This window comes from Ochotona princeps, chromosome 20 (assembly GCF_030435755.1).
Source record: "Ochotona princeps isolate mOchPri1 chromosome 20, mOchPri1.hap1, whole genome shotgun sequence".
Taxonomy (NCBI): domain Eukaryota; kingdom Metazoa; phylum Chordata; class Mammalia; order Lagomorpha; family Ochotonidae; genus Ochotona; species Ochotona princeps.
Window position 1 is genome coordinate 2,823,267 of NC_080851.1, and position 14,399 is coordinate 2,837,665.

Here is a 14,399-nt window from a genome sequence, read left to right on the forward strand (position 1 = left end):
CTCTATCTCTCCTCCTCTCAGTATATCTGACTTTGTAATAAAAATAAAATAAAAATCTTTAAAAAAAAAATCGGCAGGCAGATGAAGCGGAAGTGGGCTGGAGCCCAGGTCCTTGGAGTGGCGCTGGCGTCCTTTCTGTGCCCCTCAGGGCCTTTGGCTGTGGGCGCCTGAGGTCTGGGGACCGAGGCGGGTGTGTATCATCCTCCCTTCGCCAGCGCCAGCTCCTCCTTACGGGGTGGGGGCTTTGCTTCTCGCTGCCGGTGAGCAAGCAAACAGTACCTCAGGGGAAGCATTCTTGGCTGGGATTACTGGGGAGGTGCCTGCCTGGCTTTGATCCTGCGGCACCTGGCTTGCTGCGGCTCGTCCCTATCGGGACTGCAAATTCCCTTTGCTTTCATGCAGGGAACACACCCCAGGTTCTGACGCCACAGGCTGCAGCCAGGGAGAACTCTGGAGGGTCTGCCCAGCCCAGTTCTGGTTGCATGGTCCTCGCTGAGGATGCTGGGAGTGTTCCTGAGGCTACAGGCGGAGGCCCAGGGTTCCTGGGCTTATGCCCTGCAGGGTAGCATCCCTGGCTGTGGAGTGCCGCTGGAGAATTCCATGCTGTGGACGCTGGAGTGTGGCTCACAGCATCCCAGCTGGAGAAGTCTGTTGGAGGATTTGTCCGGGAATTGTGGTGTCTCCACCTCCTGCCATTGAACGCTGGGGGCCACCCCGTCCATTGCCTTCCCAATGACCAGAGAAACCAGCCGTGCTTGAAAAAATGAACAGGAATGAAAAAAATCCCAGGAAGTGCTTTCAGTAAAAAGCCTTGAGTTAATGATGAACGCGTGCTGGGTGCTCTTTAGCGCGTGCTTCTGTGCGCATTGGCCGTGAGAGATGTAAGACCTGTTTGCAAGTTGGGGCCGCATAGGGGGGTGCTTTGTGAGTGTGTGGTGCGGGAAGTGATGACCACACCTTGTCATCCTGCGTGTTCTCCCCTCGCAGGGGAGGACACATGCGCCCAGCCCCTGCACAGTGCCCGTGGACTTGCTCAGGCTCCATGGTGGAAGCCTGCAGGGCTTGGCTCAGGTGGGGGTGCCTCCCGGTCAGTTCGTGGTTCAGGGCTTGCACACTGATTGGGTGGCCTGGGCTCTGCCCTCCCCCACCCACTCTCTGTGTCCTTAAGACCCACGGCCCAGGGCAGGGGTGGGCTGCCCAGCTATGGGCCGCACCAATGCCAAGTGGGGGGTATCCGTGCTACAGAGCTGGGGAGCTGGGTGTCTGTTTCCCATGGGCTGGGCAGGAGGTGGATGTGGTTGGGCCTGTACCCACACTGCTGTTCTGGGGCTCTGCCTGCCCACCTGGCTGGGTGTGCAGGTGCTTTGGGGCAGCTCCCGCAGCCTTACTCCCTTGCTCTGTTTCAGGGTTGGGCAGAGATGCTGTGCTGAGCAGAACCGGCCACTGCCTGCGATGTGGTGAGAACCTGAACGTGGGTCCAGAGCTGCTCACCGCCATCTGTGTGAGTGCTGTGTCTGGCGGGCACAGGTGTGCTCCGTGCACACTCATGCACACGTGTGTGTGTGCATGTGTCCTGTGATTCTGGGTTGCTGTCTTTTTGTGGCTCCTCCAGGCACGCCGTTTCCCGCCCTTACCCACTCACGTGCCGGCCTCCAGACAGCTCTCCAGCTTGGCAAGGCGACTGGGAACATATCCCTGGGCATTCCGTTCATTGCCAAATCCCTGTTATTTTGTTAGAGCCTGTCTTGCAGCCAAAACAGCCTGAGGACAAGAGTCCTGAACAAAGGAGCAGATCAGGTGTTGGAAGAATGTGCAGGCAAGAGTGTGTGCAGGTGTCTGGGCAGGGGCAGGGCGGGGGCGGCGCTGCGCCTGCTCAGGTCTGCCCATGTTTCCGGTTCTTCACCATGGCCACGTGCAGGTGTAGGGCGGCTCCCTGCATCTGGTGTGCGGGCCTGCAGGCTTCTCTGGGAAGCCACTTCCCCATCAGGGATGCATCCTGCCCCACGCACCCTGCAGAAGACAGATCTACCCCTTCACTCTCATCCTAGCCCCTCCCTCCAGTCATCTGACACATGTGTGTACATGTGTACGTATCTGTAGATGTGTGAGTGCACTCACACAACTGTGTGCACGTGAGTGTATGTGTGTAAGGGCACATGGGTACCTGACACACTGTGTATGACTATGCACATTTGCACATGTGTACGTGTGTGTGCGAGACCTGCATCTCTGTTGGCTTGCTGCTTCCCTGTGGTGCAGTGAGCAGGGCACGCGTCTGCACGTAGTGTGTGTGCATGGATATGTGGATGGCGTGTGCGGTTCTTCCTGTGCGTGGTCCAGCGAGACACTCCCAGAGCTTCCCGTGCCTGCGTCATCTTCCACAGATCAGCTTCTAGCCCCCGGCCTGGCCCGAGACTGACCTGTGTCTGGCTCTGGCCGAGTTCCAGGGTCCCCACCCCTAGGTCCCTGCACCCAGGGGCTCCCAGGCCCCTGCACCCTGTCCCCGGGGCTCATCCACCTCCTTTGTGGGTCCCCATCTGGGGTGAGATCTAGCCCTCCAGACCCTTACCCAGCCCCTCAGCCTGCACCCAGCCCTGGCCTGGGTGGCTGGGCCCCTTGCCTGGGCCCCGCGAGCTCATGTGCTCTCCCTGCCTTCGGCTTCTCTTGCCAGCCGCATCTCACACTTCCTCATGCCACACTTCGTGGGTACTTCCATTTCTGTTCCAGAGCCTGTCCCCTTGTCCACCAAGAAGCCCCCGAGGAGCTGCCCCTGCCCCGTGTCTCCCTGCTGCTGTTTGTCATCCCACCTGGCTAGGGGGATGGGGCCCTGTAGCCTAGCCACCCCTCAACTGGTCTGCATGTTTCAACTTCACAAAGGCCCAGGGAGTCCCCCAAGCTCCCTGCTGTCTGCACAGCCCTAGCCAGGGGCTCTTGCATGCCACAGAGCCATAGGCACCGGCTGAGTCTTCTTCTACCTCTCTTGTCCATCAGCCTGGGCACCCCAGGCCCACAGCCTCCCCAGCCTCAGGCCTGGGACCAGTGTGGGGACGCAGGTGTGGAGGATCGGGCTGGGGGTCATTGGTATGGCCTGTTCTCCATTCGGGATGGCGCACAGGCAGCCTGGAAGAGGTGGCCTCTGGTGGAAATCTGAAGAAAGATAGGCTAGTGGGGCAGGAGCTGGGAGAGTGAGGTGTGTGTGGAGGCCCAGCATGGCAAATGTCTGAGGCGGCTGTTGGCTGAGCAGGTTGGAGCACCCGGCCAACGTGGCTGGAGTTGTTCTGTGGACGTGGAAATGACATTGGATGAATTGAAGGCAGAGGTGGGTTCTGAGCCGGGAAGTAGCCCTTAGCAGACTTGAGCAAGCGCCATTTGGCTGGTCTGAGTGGGTGGACTGTGTCTGTTTCCTCGCGGATAGCCCAGGCTGAGGGACGGGATACCCAGGAACCTGTGTGCCCTGCTGCCCTCACTCCTGGCTCACGCTCCACCCCCTGAGCCTTCCCTCTCCCCTGCTCCTCCCACAGGGTCCCTCCTGTGAACAGCCGGCTGAGCTGGGGGGCTGGGCAGCATAGTCATAGTAAATGGGCTAATCAGAGATTCAAAGGGCAGCAGATACCCGTCCAACATTCCAGAGGCCCAGCCCAGGGTGTGACCTTGGGTGTGGTTGGGACACAGGCACCTGAAGCCCCGCCTGTCTGCAGAGGACACACTTTCCACGAGGCCCGGGGCACCTGGCCATGGGTGCTTTATGGGCTGGGCGGGCCTCCTCAGGCCAACAGCCGTGGGTCAAGTCCAGCTCACCTTGGGGCAGGCGATGGCAGTGGGGCTCCTCCTCCACTGACCCAGTTGTGTGGCGCTCTCCCTGGAAACGTAGGAAAGTGAGAATGTGCGGGTACAGCTCTCCCTCGTGGGTGGCCTGGTGCAGGAGTGACCCTCTGGTGAGCTGCAGCCCTCCCTCGTGGGTGGCCTGGTGCAGGAGTGACCCTTTGGTGAGCTGCAGGACAGTGGCTGCTCTGTGCCGTGGCCAGCTGGGTCAGGAGGTGCCCAGCATGATGGCCACTCCAGGCAGGGACTCAGGTAAAGTGCTTCAGGCCTGAGCCCTAGCCTGTCGGCTGTGATGGGCAAAGCCACACACGCTACTTGGGGTTGCATCCCAGATTCCGTGAGCCCAGTATAGGTGTGCCTGGTGCACCCTGGGTGCTCAGCTCTTACCTGTGTTCAGGTGTGCAGGCTGAACAGCACGCAGTAAGGCGGGTCCTCCTTTCCCACTGTGCCATGGCCAGGCTATGTCCCGGGGAGGCCTGGCCCGTGGGTGCCTGGCTGCCTCCATATCCAGCACCTCCACACACCCATGCCACTGTCCCCTGCATTCTGACGGAGGACTGTGGCTTCTGGCCAGAGGGCTGCCTCGCCGCTGCTGTCTGGGAGTGGATGGGGGCTGTGGTTTCCTCCTGTCCAGTGCTGGCCAGGGGCGTGCTTTTCACATCCTGCAAATCTCTCAACTGTGAGATCTGGGTGTGAGGTAGGAGTTGCTGGGGAGGGGGCGCTGGGAATCACTTGGGGTTGGGAGGGGCTCAACAGCAGGCTAGTTCCCCTGGCTCCTGAGTCTGACTGCAAGGCTGGAGTGGTGGTGTGCTGGGACCAGGGCCGATGAGGTGCTCCCAGCGGGGAGCTGGTCAGTGCCAGGGCAGGTGGCCCCAGAGTGCTGTCTGCTCATGACCCCCAGCCCCACCACCCTCCGTCCCAGGAGCAGAGGGACTTAGGAGCAGAGGGACTTAGGAGTACACCTACATAGGCCTTTCATTATAAAAGATTGATTTATTTATTGGAACAGCAGAGAGAGAGAGAGATCTGTCTACTGGTTCATTCCACAGATGGCCACATGGGCCGACGCTGGGAGCCAGGAGGCCCATCTGGGTCCCCCACGTGGATGGCAGAGTCCAGAGGCTTGGACCATTGTCTGCTGCAGGGGCATTCACAGGACGCTGCATGAACCCCGACCCCATTGCTCCAGGAAGCGACACTGCTTCAACAGTGTCAACATCCCGGAAGCGTCACTGCTGCGTCACAGCGCCAGCTCCAGCCTGGGGCGTTCTGTGGAGCTGCGGGGCCAGCAGTCATGCTCTCAGGAGGCGGCAGCAGCTGGTGTGACTGCTGGGGGCCAGCCCATGCTGGTCAGGTGCCTGATGCTGTCCCCCTTGTCAGTGAGGGCCTGGCTTCCGGCGCACAGGGCAAGGCTGGGGAGACTGGGTGATGTCAGGAAAGGTGTCTGTACCTCCTGGCAGCATGCTTGGCGCTTTGCCGTGGACGCTGCCATGGCCTGGGTTAGACAGGGGCTCTCTGGCATGAGTGCGACACAGGGACCCCTCAGTGACTCAGGGGGCAGGAATGGGAGACATTTGCAAAACCTCAGGCCTCAGTCAGCTGTAGAAGCCACATCAAAGTATGCCTGAGGATGCGTGGATGCAGAGAAAGCTGGTTCACTCGCCGGGTGGCAGGAAAGAAGAGGCAGACGACATGCCACAGAACTGCTGGTGCTCACTGGGCAGGGAGCTGGGCCCCGGAGAGGCAGAGAGGTGCAAAGTCGGAGGGCAGGATCCGATGGACGGACGCAGGGAACTGGGACCTGAGGGGGCCCGCGGCTGGAAAGCACATGCGTCAGCCCTCAAGGCCTGGCCCTCCCAGGTGCCCTTCACCTGTCAGGCGTTTAGCCCTGAGCGTGGAGCTGCAGCTCTGAGGGTGGCGGCATGGGTCCTACAGAGGCTGAGCTCTGGACACTAGGCCTGCGGGATACTGCTGCTGGGGCCACAGACGCTGCAGGGTTCCTGCTGGCGGGGCTGTGACTTGGCTGTGTTTGAAGTGGCTTCTTTATTTTTCTAAGAAATTGGATTTTATTGTCATAGAGTTATCTTGTTTATCTATGGAAAAGGTAGAGTGACGAGGTGGGGAGAGACCTTCCATCTACTGGTTCACTCCCTGCACTAGCCAGCGCTGGGCCAGGCTGGACCCAGGACCTGGGCACTCCATCCTGGTGTCCTGCACGGGCAGTGGGGCCATCCTCTGCCACCTTTCCAAGGATATCTGCTTTGGAAGTAGAATAACCACTTATCTCAAACAAAGAGGGAGTGGCAGCTTAACCCGCTGTGCCACAACACTAACTTAACTGTTATTTGAAGATTCACTTACTGATTTGAAAGAGTTAGAGAGAGAGAGAGAGAAACAGCTCTTCCAGCTGCTGGTTCTCTCTCCAAATGGCTGTGACGGCCAGAGCTGGGTCAGTCCAAGACCAGGAACCAGGAGCTTCTTGTGGGTCCCCCACGTGGCTGCAGGGGTCCCAGCATGAGCCATTTTCCACTGCTTTCCCAGATACATCAGCAGGGACCTAGATCGAAAGTGGAGCAGCCGGGACTCGAACTGGTACCCATGTGGTTTCCCCTGCTTTGCAGGTATCAGCTGAACATGCCACACCACAGCACCAGCTCCATGGGGCTTTCCCTGCAGTCCCAGACACTGGACGGGGTTGCGACCCCTCCACTGTGCAGGTTCCCACTCGCCCCTCACCCCTTCCCGGCAGGTTTCTAACCTCTCCCAGCATCCAGAGTTGGGTTGGCGTTTAGTCCAGCGCTCTGGGGCCCCTGCTGCCCCCATGCAGGCGTTTGGTTCTGGTATCTCTCCTCCCTGGCTTTCTGATCCAGCTCCCCGTGGACCTACTGGGGCTCAAGAACGTGGGTCCGGCCCAGTCCGTTTGAGGAGTGAAATCAGCAGACAGAAGATCTCTCAGGTAAAATGAGAGAGTGAAAAATAAAAAGTAAGGCCCAGAGTGGGAACCGGGGCTGGAGCTGCTGCTGCTTCCCAGTGATGCTTGGCCAGCCCTTGCACAGGGCTTTGGTCGGCTCTGGCAGCAGCCTCTGGTCGCCCTGCGGCCCGGGAGATTCTGCCTGGAACAGCAGCTGCAGGATGCTATTCAGGACCCGAAGCCTTGCAGCCTGCAGGGCTCTGATTCGTGCAGGCCCCAGGGCCTGAAACCCTAGCACGGCCGCGCCGCCGCGCCCAGCCCGGTAATTCCAGTCAGCTGGGGCTGCAGGCGCTGCCCCCTGCCTGGCAGGCGGCTCCGGCGCGCCCGCCCTTGGCCCGCCAGCTTCCCCGGGGCTCCGCGGCGCTGCGGGCGGGGCGGGGACCGGGCTAATTCGTGTCAGATGCCGGAGCGCCGCGCGCGGATGCAGCGCGGGGCTTTTGTTCCCGGCGCCTGCCTGCCCGTGCCTTCCGGGCCGGACCGGTTCTAGGGCCTTGCGAGCGTGCGGCGGGGGCGGCCATGAGACTGCGCGCCCTGATCCCCGAGCGCCCGGTGGCGTTCGCGCGCGGGTCCGGAGCGCGCCGGCGCGAGGGCCAGGTGAGTGCGGCGCGGGCGGGGGCGCGGGGCCGAGGCGCGCGTGGGCTGCGCCGGCCGCTCGCCCACGCGTGTGTCCAGCGAGCGAGCGTCCGTGTGAGCGCGAGGCCCGTGGGGCTGCGCCCCGAGCGGGGTGGCCCCTGCAGAGCCCGTGGCGCGCGGGATTCGGGCTTTACTCCTTCCGCTCCTGCTGCCTCTTGGAAGCGCTTCCTCGGACTCCTTCCCCCGGCATGGAAGTGGGGCGCGGGCCCTGGCGCAGACTCGCCGCTTCGCGCGTGTTCCCCGCGAAGGTAAAGCGCGGCTCGCCGTGCTCCCGCGTGGGTCTGGACGAGCTGGCCGGTTGCCTCAGGGCCCAGGGGACAGCCCTCCGCGGTGCTGGAACGCTTGTGGGTTCACTGCTGGGTTCAGCGGCAGCCGCTTCGCCCACAGAAAGTCCGGCGTTGGCTGCGTTCGTTGGGAAACTTTTGTAGGGCTCTGAGGAGCGCAGGCTGTCAGAGTGGCAGCCGGGATTGCCTGGAGGCCACAGGCCGGCGCTCCGCGTGTGGCGCCGGCGCAGGGGCGGGCCGGGCTCTGGGCTCACCGCTGCAGGCTTCCCTGGGGCCCCAAGGCACCCTGGTGCCCCCTTCCTACATCTGCGCAGTGCTGCTGGGGTTGTGCGCCCGGGCCTGGCCCGGCCTGGCCCTGCGGGGCCGCCTGCTCTGCTGCCTCCGCTTTTGGGGAGGGGATACTGAGGTGAGGGAGTCTGCGTTTTCCTCTTTTGCTGGAGTGGAGCTCGCCCTCCCGCCCCACTTGGCAGCTTTTTCTTCTGGAGAGAAACCTCGCCATGTAGAGCAGCACTAATTAGGGCTCCTGCTCAGGGAGTCCGGGGGAACCCACAGCCCGCGGGCTCCTCTTCCAAGCCCTTAGCTGTGAACAATTACGCACAATTTAGATTCCTGCCGGGAGCATGCTCGCTGCTCACAGAGTAGGAGGACTGGGAGTCCTGGTTGGCGACCCCGCCCCTCCAGCCCAGATGTGTGGTCCAGCTGAGGTAGGGTAGCTGTCACTCGTGTCACTGGCTTCAGTGGACCCAGCCCCACTGCCTCCGCTGCTGCCTTCAGTGGGCGCCTGGCTGCGGACAGTGGGCACAGGACCTGTAAGAAACAGTGTCTCTTTCTCCTTGGGTAGATTAAAGGTGCTTGTCAGGAATAAGAGGTCGTAGTGTCCCTCCTTGGCCCACAGACTGTGGTCAATTCATTTGGTCAACAAGCATCGATTGAAGGGCCCGGGCCCCTGTCTGCCAGGCACCATGGACAAAGAGGGCCGGGCGGGTATCTTGTCTCTGGGAGGCTGCGGATGGGCACAGGGAGGAGGTGAGATGACACAGCCGTGCGCAGTACTGGAGGAACAAACTGCTGGACAGGGCGGTGTTTGAGGCGTGAATGGCTGCTCCTGTATGGATGTGACACTGGGGGAGAGGCTGGCCCTCGTGCAGGGCTTGCTGTCCCCACTGGTGCGAGACGCTGTTGCTGGGACCCCGCTGGCCCCCCAGGACCTTGGATGCCCCGGCTTTGCTCTCAGAGACCCTGCAGTCTCCTTCAAAACGGCGTGCTGCTGGGTGCTCTGGGAAAGTGAAACAGGCCGAGAGGTGACTTTTGGTACAGACTGTTTTGAAACTTGAGCAGTGGGGCTCCCTGGCCGCTAATTGGAATCACCTGGGGGAGCTTTGGCCCCCAGCCAGGGTTCTGGCTCCACCTCCATGTAATCTCATTTAATTGGCCTGGGACTGAGCTGAGGCTGAGCTCTTTAAAAAGCTGTGCCCAGGGGCTGGCATAGTGGCACAGTGAGTTAAGCCACCACCTACTGTGGTCTCCCACGTGGGAGTGCCAGTGGAGCTCACGCTGTGCTGCCTGTGATCCAGCAACATGCCCCTGGGAAGATGGCAGATGAGGTTCCTAGTGTGTGGACCCTTGCTACCCATGTGGGAAACCAGGGTGAATTTCTGGGTTCCTGGTTTCTGCCTGGCCTAGCCCTGGCTGCTGTGAGTTTTGGAGTGGTGATCCAACAGGTGGGACAGGTCTTTCACTGCCTGTCTTTCTGCCTTTAAAACAAACAACAGAACCAGTAGCTGCCCAAGTGGAGTTTGTGGACTGGTGTTGGGCCCTTGCAGCAGCTGTGCCAGGAGTCAGGAGGAAAGGGCGTCCCTTGCTTTTGAGAGAGGTTATGACTTGCCCAGGGCCACCAGGCTCGAGCTGCAGGGGCAGGGATGACCTGACGGTGTCTGCTTGCTTAGGGGCCCTCTCTGTGGTTTGACAGTCTTGACGGAAGCCCAGAGGCTCGAGCGAGCAGGGTTGACTTGGCAGAGGTTGGGATTAGAAGTGGTGATGACAGCAAGCTGTATGTTAACCGCGTGCCGGACGGCTTGAGTGGCAGGGGAGACCAGGGCCATCCCAAGGCAGGCTTTCAGCTTCCAGCTGACTCCCAGCTGATGGCCTGGAAAAGCAGGGAGGGTAACCCCAGTGCTTGGGCTGCCTGCACCCCCATGGGTGCTCCAGGCCCCTGCCTCCGGCAGTTCCAGCCAGCCTGGGGAGTGAGCCAGTGAATGGAAGATTTCTCTCTTTCTGTACCCTCTTGCAACTGTGCCTTTGAAATAAAAAATAATAGTAAACCACAGTCTGACAACCCTTGACCTTTAATTGAATTATGTACATGAATGATTGTGGATAAGATGAGCTTTAACGCATCCTCTCGCTGCTAGTTTTGCTTTTCTCCCACATGTTCTTTGTTGTGCTTTTCCTTTTTCTGTTTGCCTTGTCAGAGTTGTTATCACGCTCGCTGCCACTCATTATTTTAGTGGCACTGTAGGATTTAGCAGACACCTCCCAGCTCATCCCAGCGACTCTGAGAGTGTCACAGTAATGTATTTCCTATGCTTTCCGGAGGAGTCAGTGCTGAGCTGCCATCAACCTTGCTAATTTCTCCTGGTTGAATGCCGCATCTCCTTGGAGCAGTGGATTGTGTGAGTTGCAGATCCTAAGAAGAAATCTTCGTGTCAGGCACTGGTACTCTGTTCTGGGTAAAGCTGTGTTCCGCTGAGCGCTGCCCTTTTGCCCAGGAACCGGTCCCAGCAGTCCTTACAGATACGTCACCTGGTGATGTGTTCTTTCGGCCTTTGTCTGACCAAGTGCTTGGCTCACGGTCACGTTTTGCAGATCCCCGTGCTGGATATAGGACGTTGCCTTGCTGGAGTTCCTGATGCTCCTTGCCTGCCTTCCCTCGTGCACGTGTGCCGTGCTCGCTGCTCCGCGCCCAGCGCTGCTGTGTGCAGATTACTGATTTGGCTGTCTCATGGCCTCGCTTGCTGTGACCCACCGGCATAGTCTTCAGCTCCAACCTTTGCTGCTCTCTCCTGCAGGTGTGTGACTTGGCTTTGCTCTGTCTTCCAGGTCTCTGCCTGCCCTTTGCAGTCTTTGGAGAGTGGTTAGGCTCTCCTTGGAGGTCCTGGTCAGCTGGCCCTGCCGTCTGTCTCAGCACCTCTGTCAGACCTTGTGAATGTGCCCCTGCTGGGTGTTGGAAATGTTCACTCTGCCGATGGTTGCCTTGAGTTTTATGGAGGCTGCAGAGTGAAGCTGCGGGGTTGCTTTTTGGATGGAGTGGGCAGAGAGCAGCTGCAGTCGGCTCACGGGTCGCCATTCTGCAGGGTGTTTTGGTGAGAGGCTGTGAAGTCTGAGGCTTCTGTCTGGCTGTGGGATAAGGCCTTGTTCCCTGCACCGTTCCAGCGCTGGGTCTCCTGGTCTCTCATCCTGCCTGGCGATTTCTTTCCCCAGCCCAGGGGAGCAAGCTCTCATGTGTGCATGTGGGTACACATGCGTGCACACATGTGTGCTCAAGACTGAGTGTACAGTGTACGCAGCTCCTGCTGCTGCTGCTCGACGCAGGCTGGGCTCTCGCTTGGAGCGGACTGCCCGTCCTTCTCCGCCACCTTGGGGTGGTCCGAGCAGTCGCCTCGTTCTCCATGTCTCCGACAAGGAAACTTCACCATGCTTCGTTTCCAGTGCTGTGTCTTTAAGAACCATCTTTATATTCAAATCTCTTGTTTTTCTTTTTGATTATTTTAGGTGTGGTATTTCATCTGGGTCAGAAGTAGAAGTTCCTGTAGATACTTTCTAAGAAATAAAAAATCAAGGTGTTATCACCATGGTTGACTTGTCCAGAGGAGAGGGGAGAGAGAGAGAGAACTTCTATTTGCTGGCTCACTCTCCAGAAGGCTGTAACAGCCAGTTCTGGGCCGGTCCGAAGCTGGGAGCCAGGAGCTTCTTCCTGGTCTCCCCATGAGTGCAGGGTCCCAAGGACTTGAACCGCCCTCTGCTACTTTCCCATTCTGTTAGCAGGGAGCTGGAATGGACTGGAGGAGTAGGGACTAGGACCAGTGCCCATGTGGGTTGCCGGTGCTGCAGACGGAGGATTTGCTGGCTGTGTCACTGCGCTGGCCCCAGCCTCGTCTTCAGAGCCGTGCTGCGAGCATCCTTCCAGCACAGTTGATTGACAGGCCCGTTCCTACCCTTGTGATGGCTCTGCCAATAGTAACCTGCTCACATCTCAGGGCCTGAGATGGCCTGTGTAGCCACCTGCTCCAGGGTGATGCATGGAGCACATTACTGCGCCTCCCGTGATGGCCAGCATTTTGCGTGGCCACAGCTGCTTTTAGTTCTGTTGGCACAGGTGAGCTGGCTGTCCATGATCATGGTCTGCCCTGCACTGGGCGTCTGTGTGCCCGTGGGATGCCTTCCTTGTCTGTATAGGTTCTAGTATATGGTTGCACCTGAGGAGTACTTTTTAAAATTCCATTCTCCTTCTGATGGATGCTGGCTGATTTTTGTCTTGGGCGTTTTTAAATAAGGCTGCTGTAACTGTTCACGCACAGTCTTTCATGACTGTAAGTAGGTATTTCCTTCTTATGTGAGGGTGGAATTCCAGGTAGCGGAAGAGTGAAGTTTGTAGGAAGTTGTCAGACTGTTTCCGGAGCACTTGCACCACTTGCTCCGTGTTCCCCGTGGTGCCCCATCCTCTCAGCACGTTTTAATTGCTGCGGTGAGCAGGAGATGAGGTCAGTGACTCCGAGTGTGGATGAACACAGACGCTTGTCGGCAGTAAGCAGCTGTGGCTGCTGTTCTGTCCCCAAGGGGAACCGGGCTTGTGAAGGTCTGCTCCAGCTGGGAGTCGTGACTGCAAGCATGTCACGTGTGGCTCCCTGGGCTCAGGGAGAACAAGAGCTGGGCACCCTGGGCGGGGGAGCTGGCCAACTTCTGCCTGACACTGGTGTTGCGCCCCTTGCCATGGAGGCCTGGGCCCAGCCAGCCATGTGGCCATCACGTGACTGCTGTTGGCAGCAGGCTGTGTGTTGGGAGCTGGCTGTTTCCTGTGATGGAAGGGGGAAGTGACCCAAACCCTGAACTGAAGGTTGACGCTCTCCCTTTTTGCTTTTCCAGGTAGAAGAATTCGCCCCAAGGCGGCACGGCTTCAAGAGCAAGGCCTTTAAGAAACCCAGGGCCTGTGGGGTCTGCAGGCAGATCATCGCGGGCCGGGGCAGCTCATGCCGAGGTGGGTCCTTGCCCTTGTGTCTTGCGCATCGGCCAGCACCATAGTGAGCAGAGGCGCTGTTGGGAGTTTGCCCGGAATTCCCTGTCTCAGTCCCTGGCTGGACACGGCCGGGACCAGCTGGGCTCTCCCAGAGAGGGGATGCGCATGCTCCCATGGGAGAGGAACAGACAGCCCTTCTCAGTCCTCCTTCTCTGACCTGGAGCTTCCGTAACTCGTGGGTGTCTGAGCAGACATGGCCACTCAGGTTCTGCTGGTCTTGGTTTCCACACAACCCTTGCCAGGGCCCTGCTGCTGTCCCTGGGTACAGCAGCTGATGCCTCTTGCCAGCTAACCAGTGGGACTTACCTGCTGATGCTTTGGTGCCCTGGTGATGAACCTGTTGGTAGACATAGGGCTGTCTCTGTGCCGTCCTGCCATCCCTGAATGCCAGTGTCAGTCTGCAGAGAGTGGAAGGCTGCCTCTTGGTCCTTTCTCCTTCAGAGAGGAGGGGGAGGAGAGGGACTTGTGGAAGGGTGCCTGGTGTGCCCGAGTGTGAGTGCCTGTGAGCGTGTGCAGGTGACCCGCACAGGCATGGCCGAGCATGCGTGCACGATGTATGTTCATGTGCATGGGCGCATGTCTGGGAATGCGTTCCTTGGCCACACAGGTGCCCCATGGGTTGTGAGCCTCCTTCCAGCTCCTGCAGCGTTTGCCACTGTCCTCTGTGTTGCCCATTATCTCGAGCGGGACTGAGGTAGAGCCACTGTGCAGACCCTGCCTGAGCTGCTTCTGCTTTGAGAGAGAAGCGAGGGAGCGCACGGTGCTGTGCACACACAGGCTCTTGGCTGTCCCCGTGCGGCCCTTCCAAAGGCTGCAGTTGGCCATGCCAGCTCTGTCGCCTTCCGTGACCTGGTCCCCAGCAGCCTCCATAGCCCCTCCACTGGCATCAGTGGGTGTGGCTGCTGCCCCACTTCTCTCATAGCCCCCAGCAGAGTGGACAGCCAGGCAGGTGGGTCTCACAGCCCCCAGCAGAGCGGACAGCCGGCAGGTGGGTCTCACAGCCCCCAGCAGAGCGGACAGCCGGCAGGTGGGTCTCACAGCCCCCAGCAGAGTGGACAGCCAGGCAGGTGGGTCTCACAGCCCCCAGCAGAGTGGACAGCCCGCGGGTGGGTCTCACAGATCTCGCCATCAAGCTGTAGGCATGGCAGTCATCTGCCCTGGCAGCGTTGGCTCCTGACTGGCCCACTCCTGCGTGTGGCCCTGTCCTTGCCCGTGGGGGTCACTCTCTTTTACCCACCTCCCGGGCTGACACGGCCCTCTGAGTTGCAGCCAGTGTGGGCAGTAGGAAGAGTCAGAACTTGGTGGGAACCTACAACCCGCCATCCCCCCGGGCCACCCTGGATATACAGCAATGACAAGAGCCCCTGTGTTGCACTGTAGAGCGGCCGTGAGGGCT

The 14,399-nt window shown here is 59.8% G+C and overlaps 1 protein-coding gene across 1 annotated transcript in view; it reads left to right on the plus strand.

Moving 5' to 3' along the window:
• The window catches only part of TNS3 (tensin 3), a 130,319-nt gene that overhangs the window by 12,685 nt on the left and 103,235 nt on the right, over positions 1-14,399 (plus strand). The window contains exon 2 of the mRNA XM_058678365.1: positions 12,853-12,964. The gene's annotated coding sequence lies outside the window, so the exon portion shown is untranslated. The remainder of the gene's footprint in view (positions 1-12,852; positions 12,965-14,399) is intronic.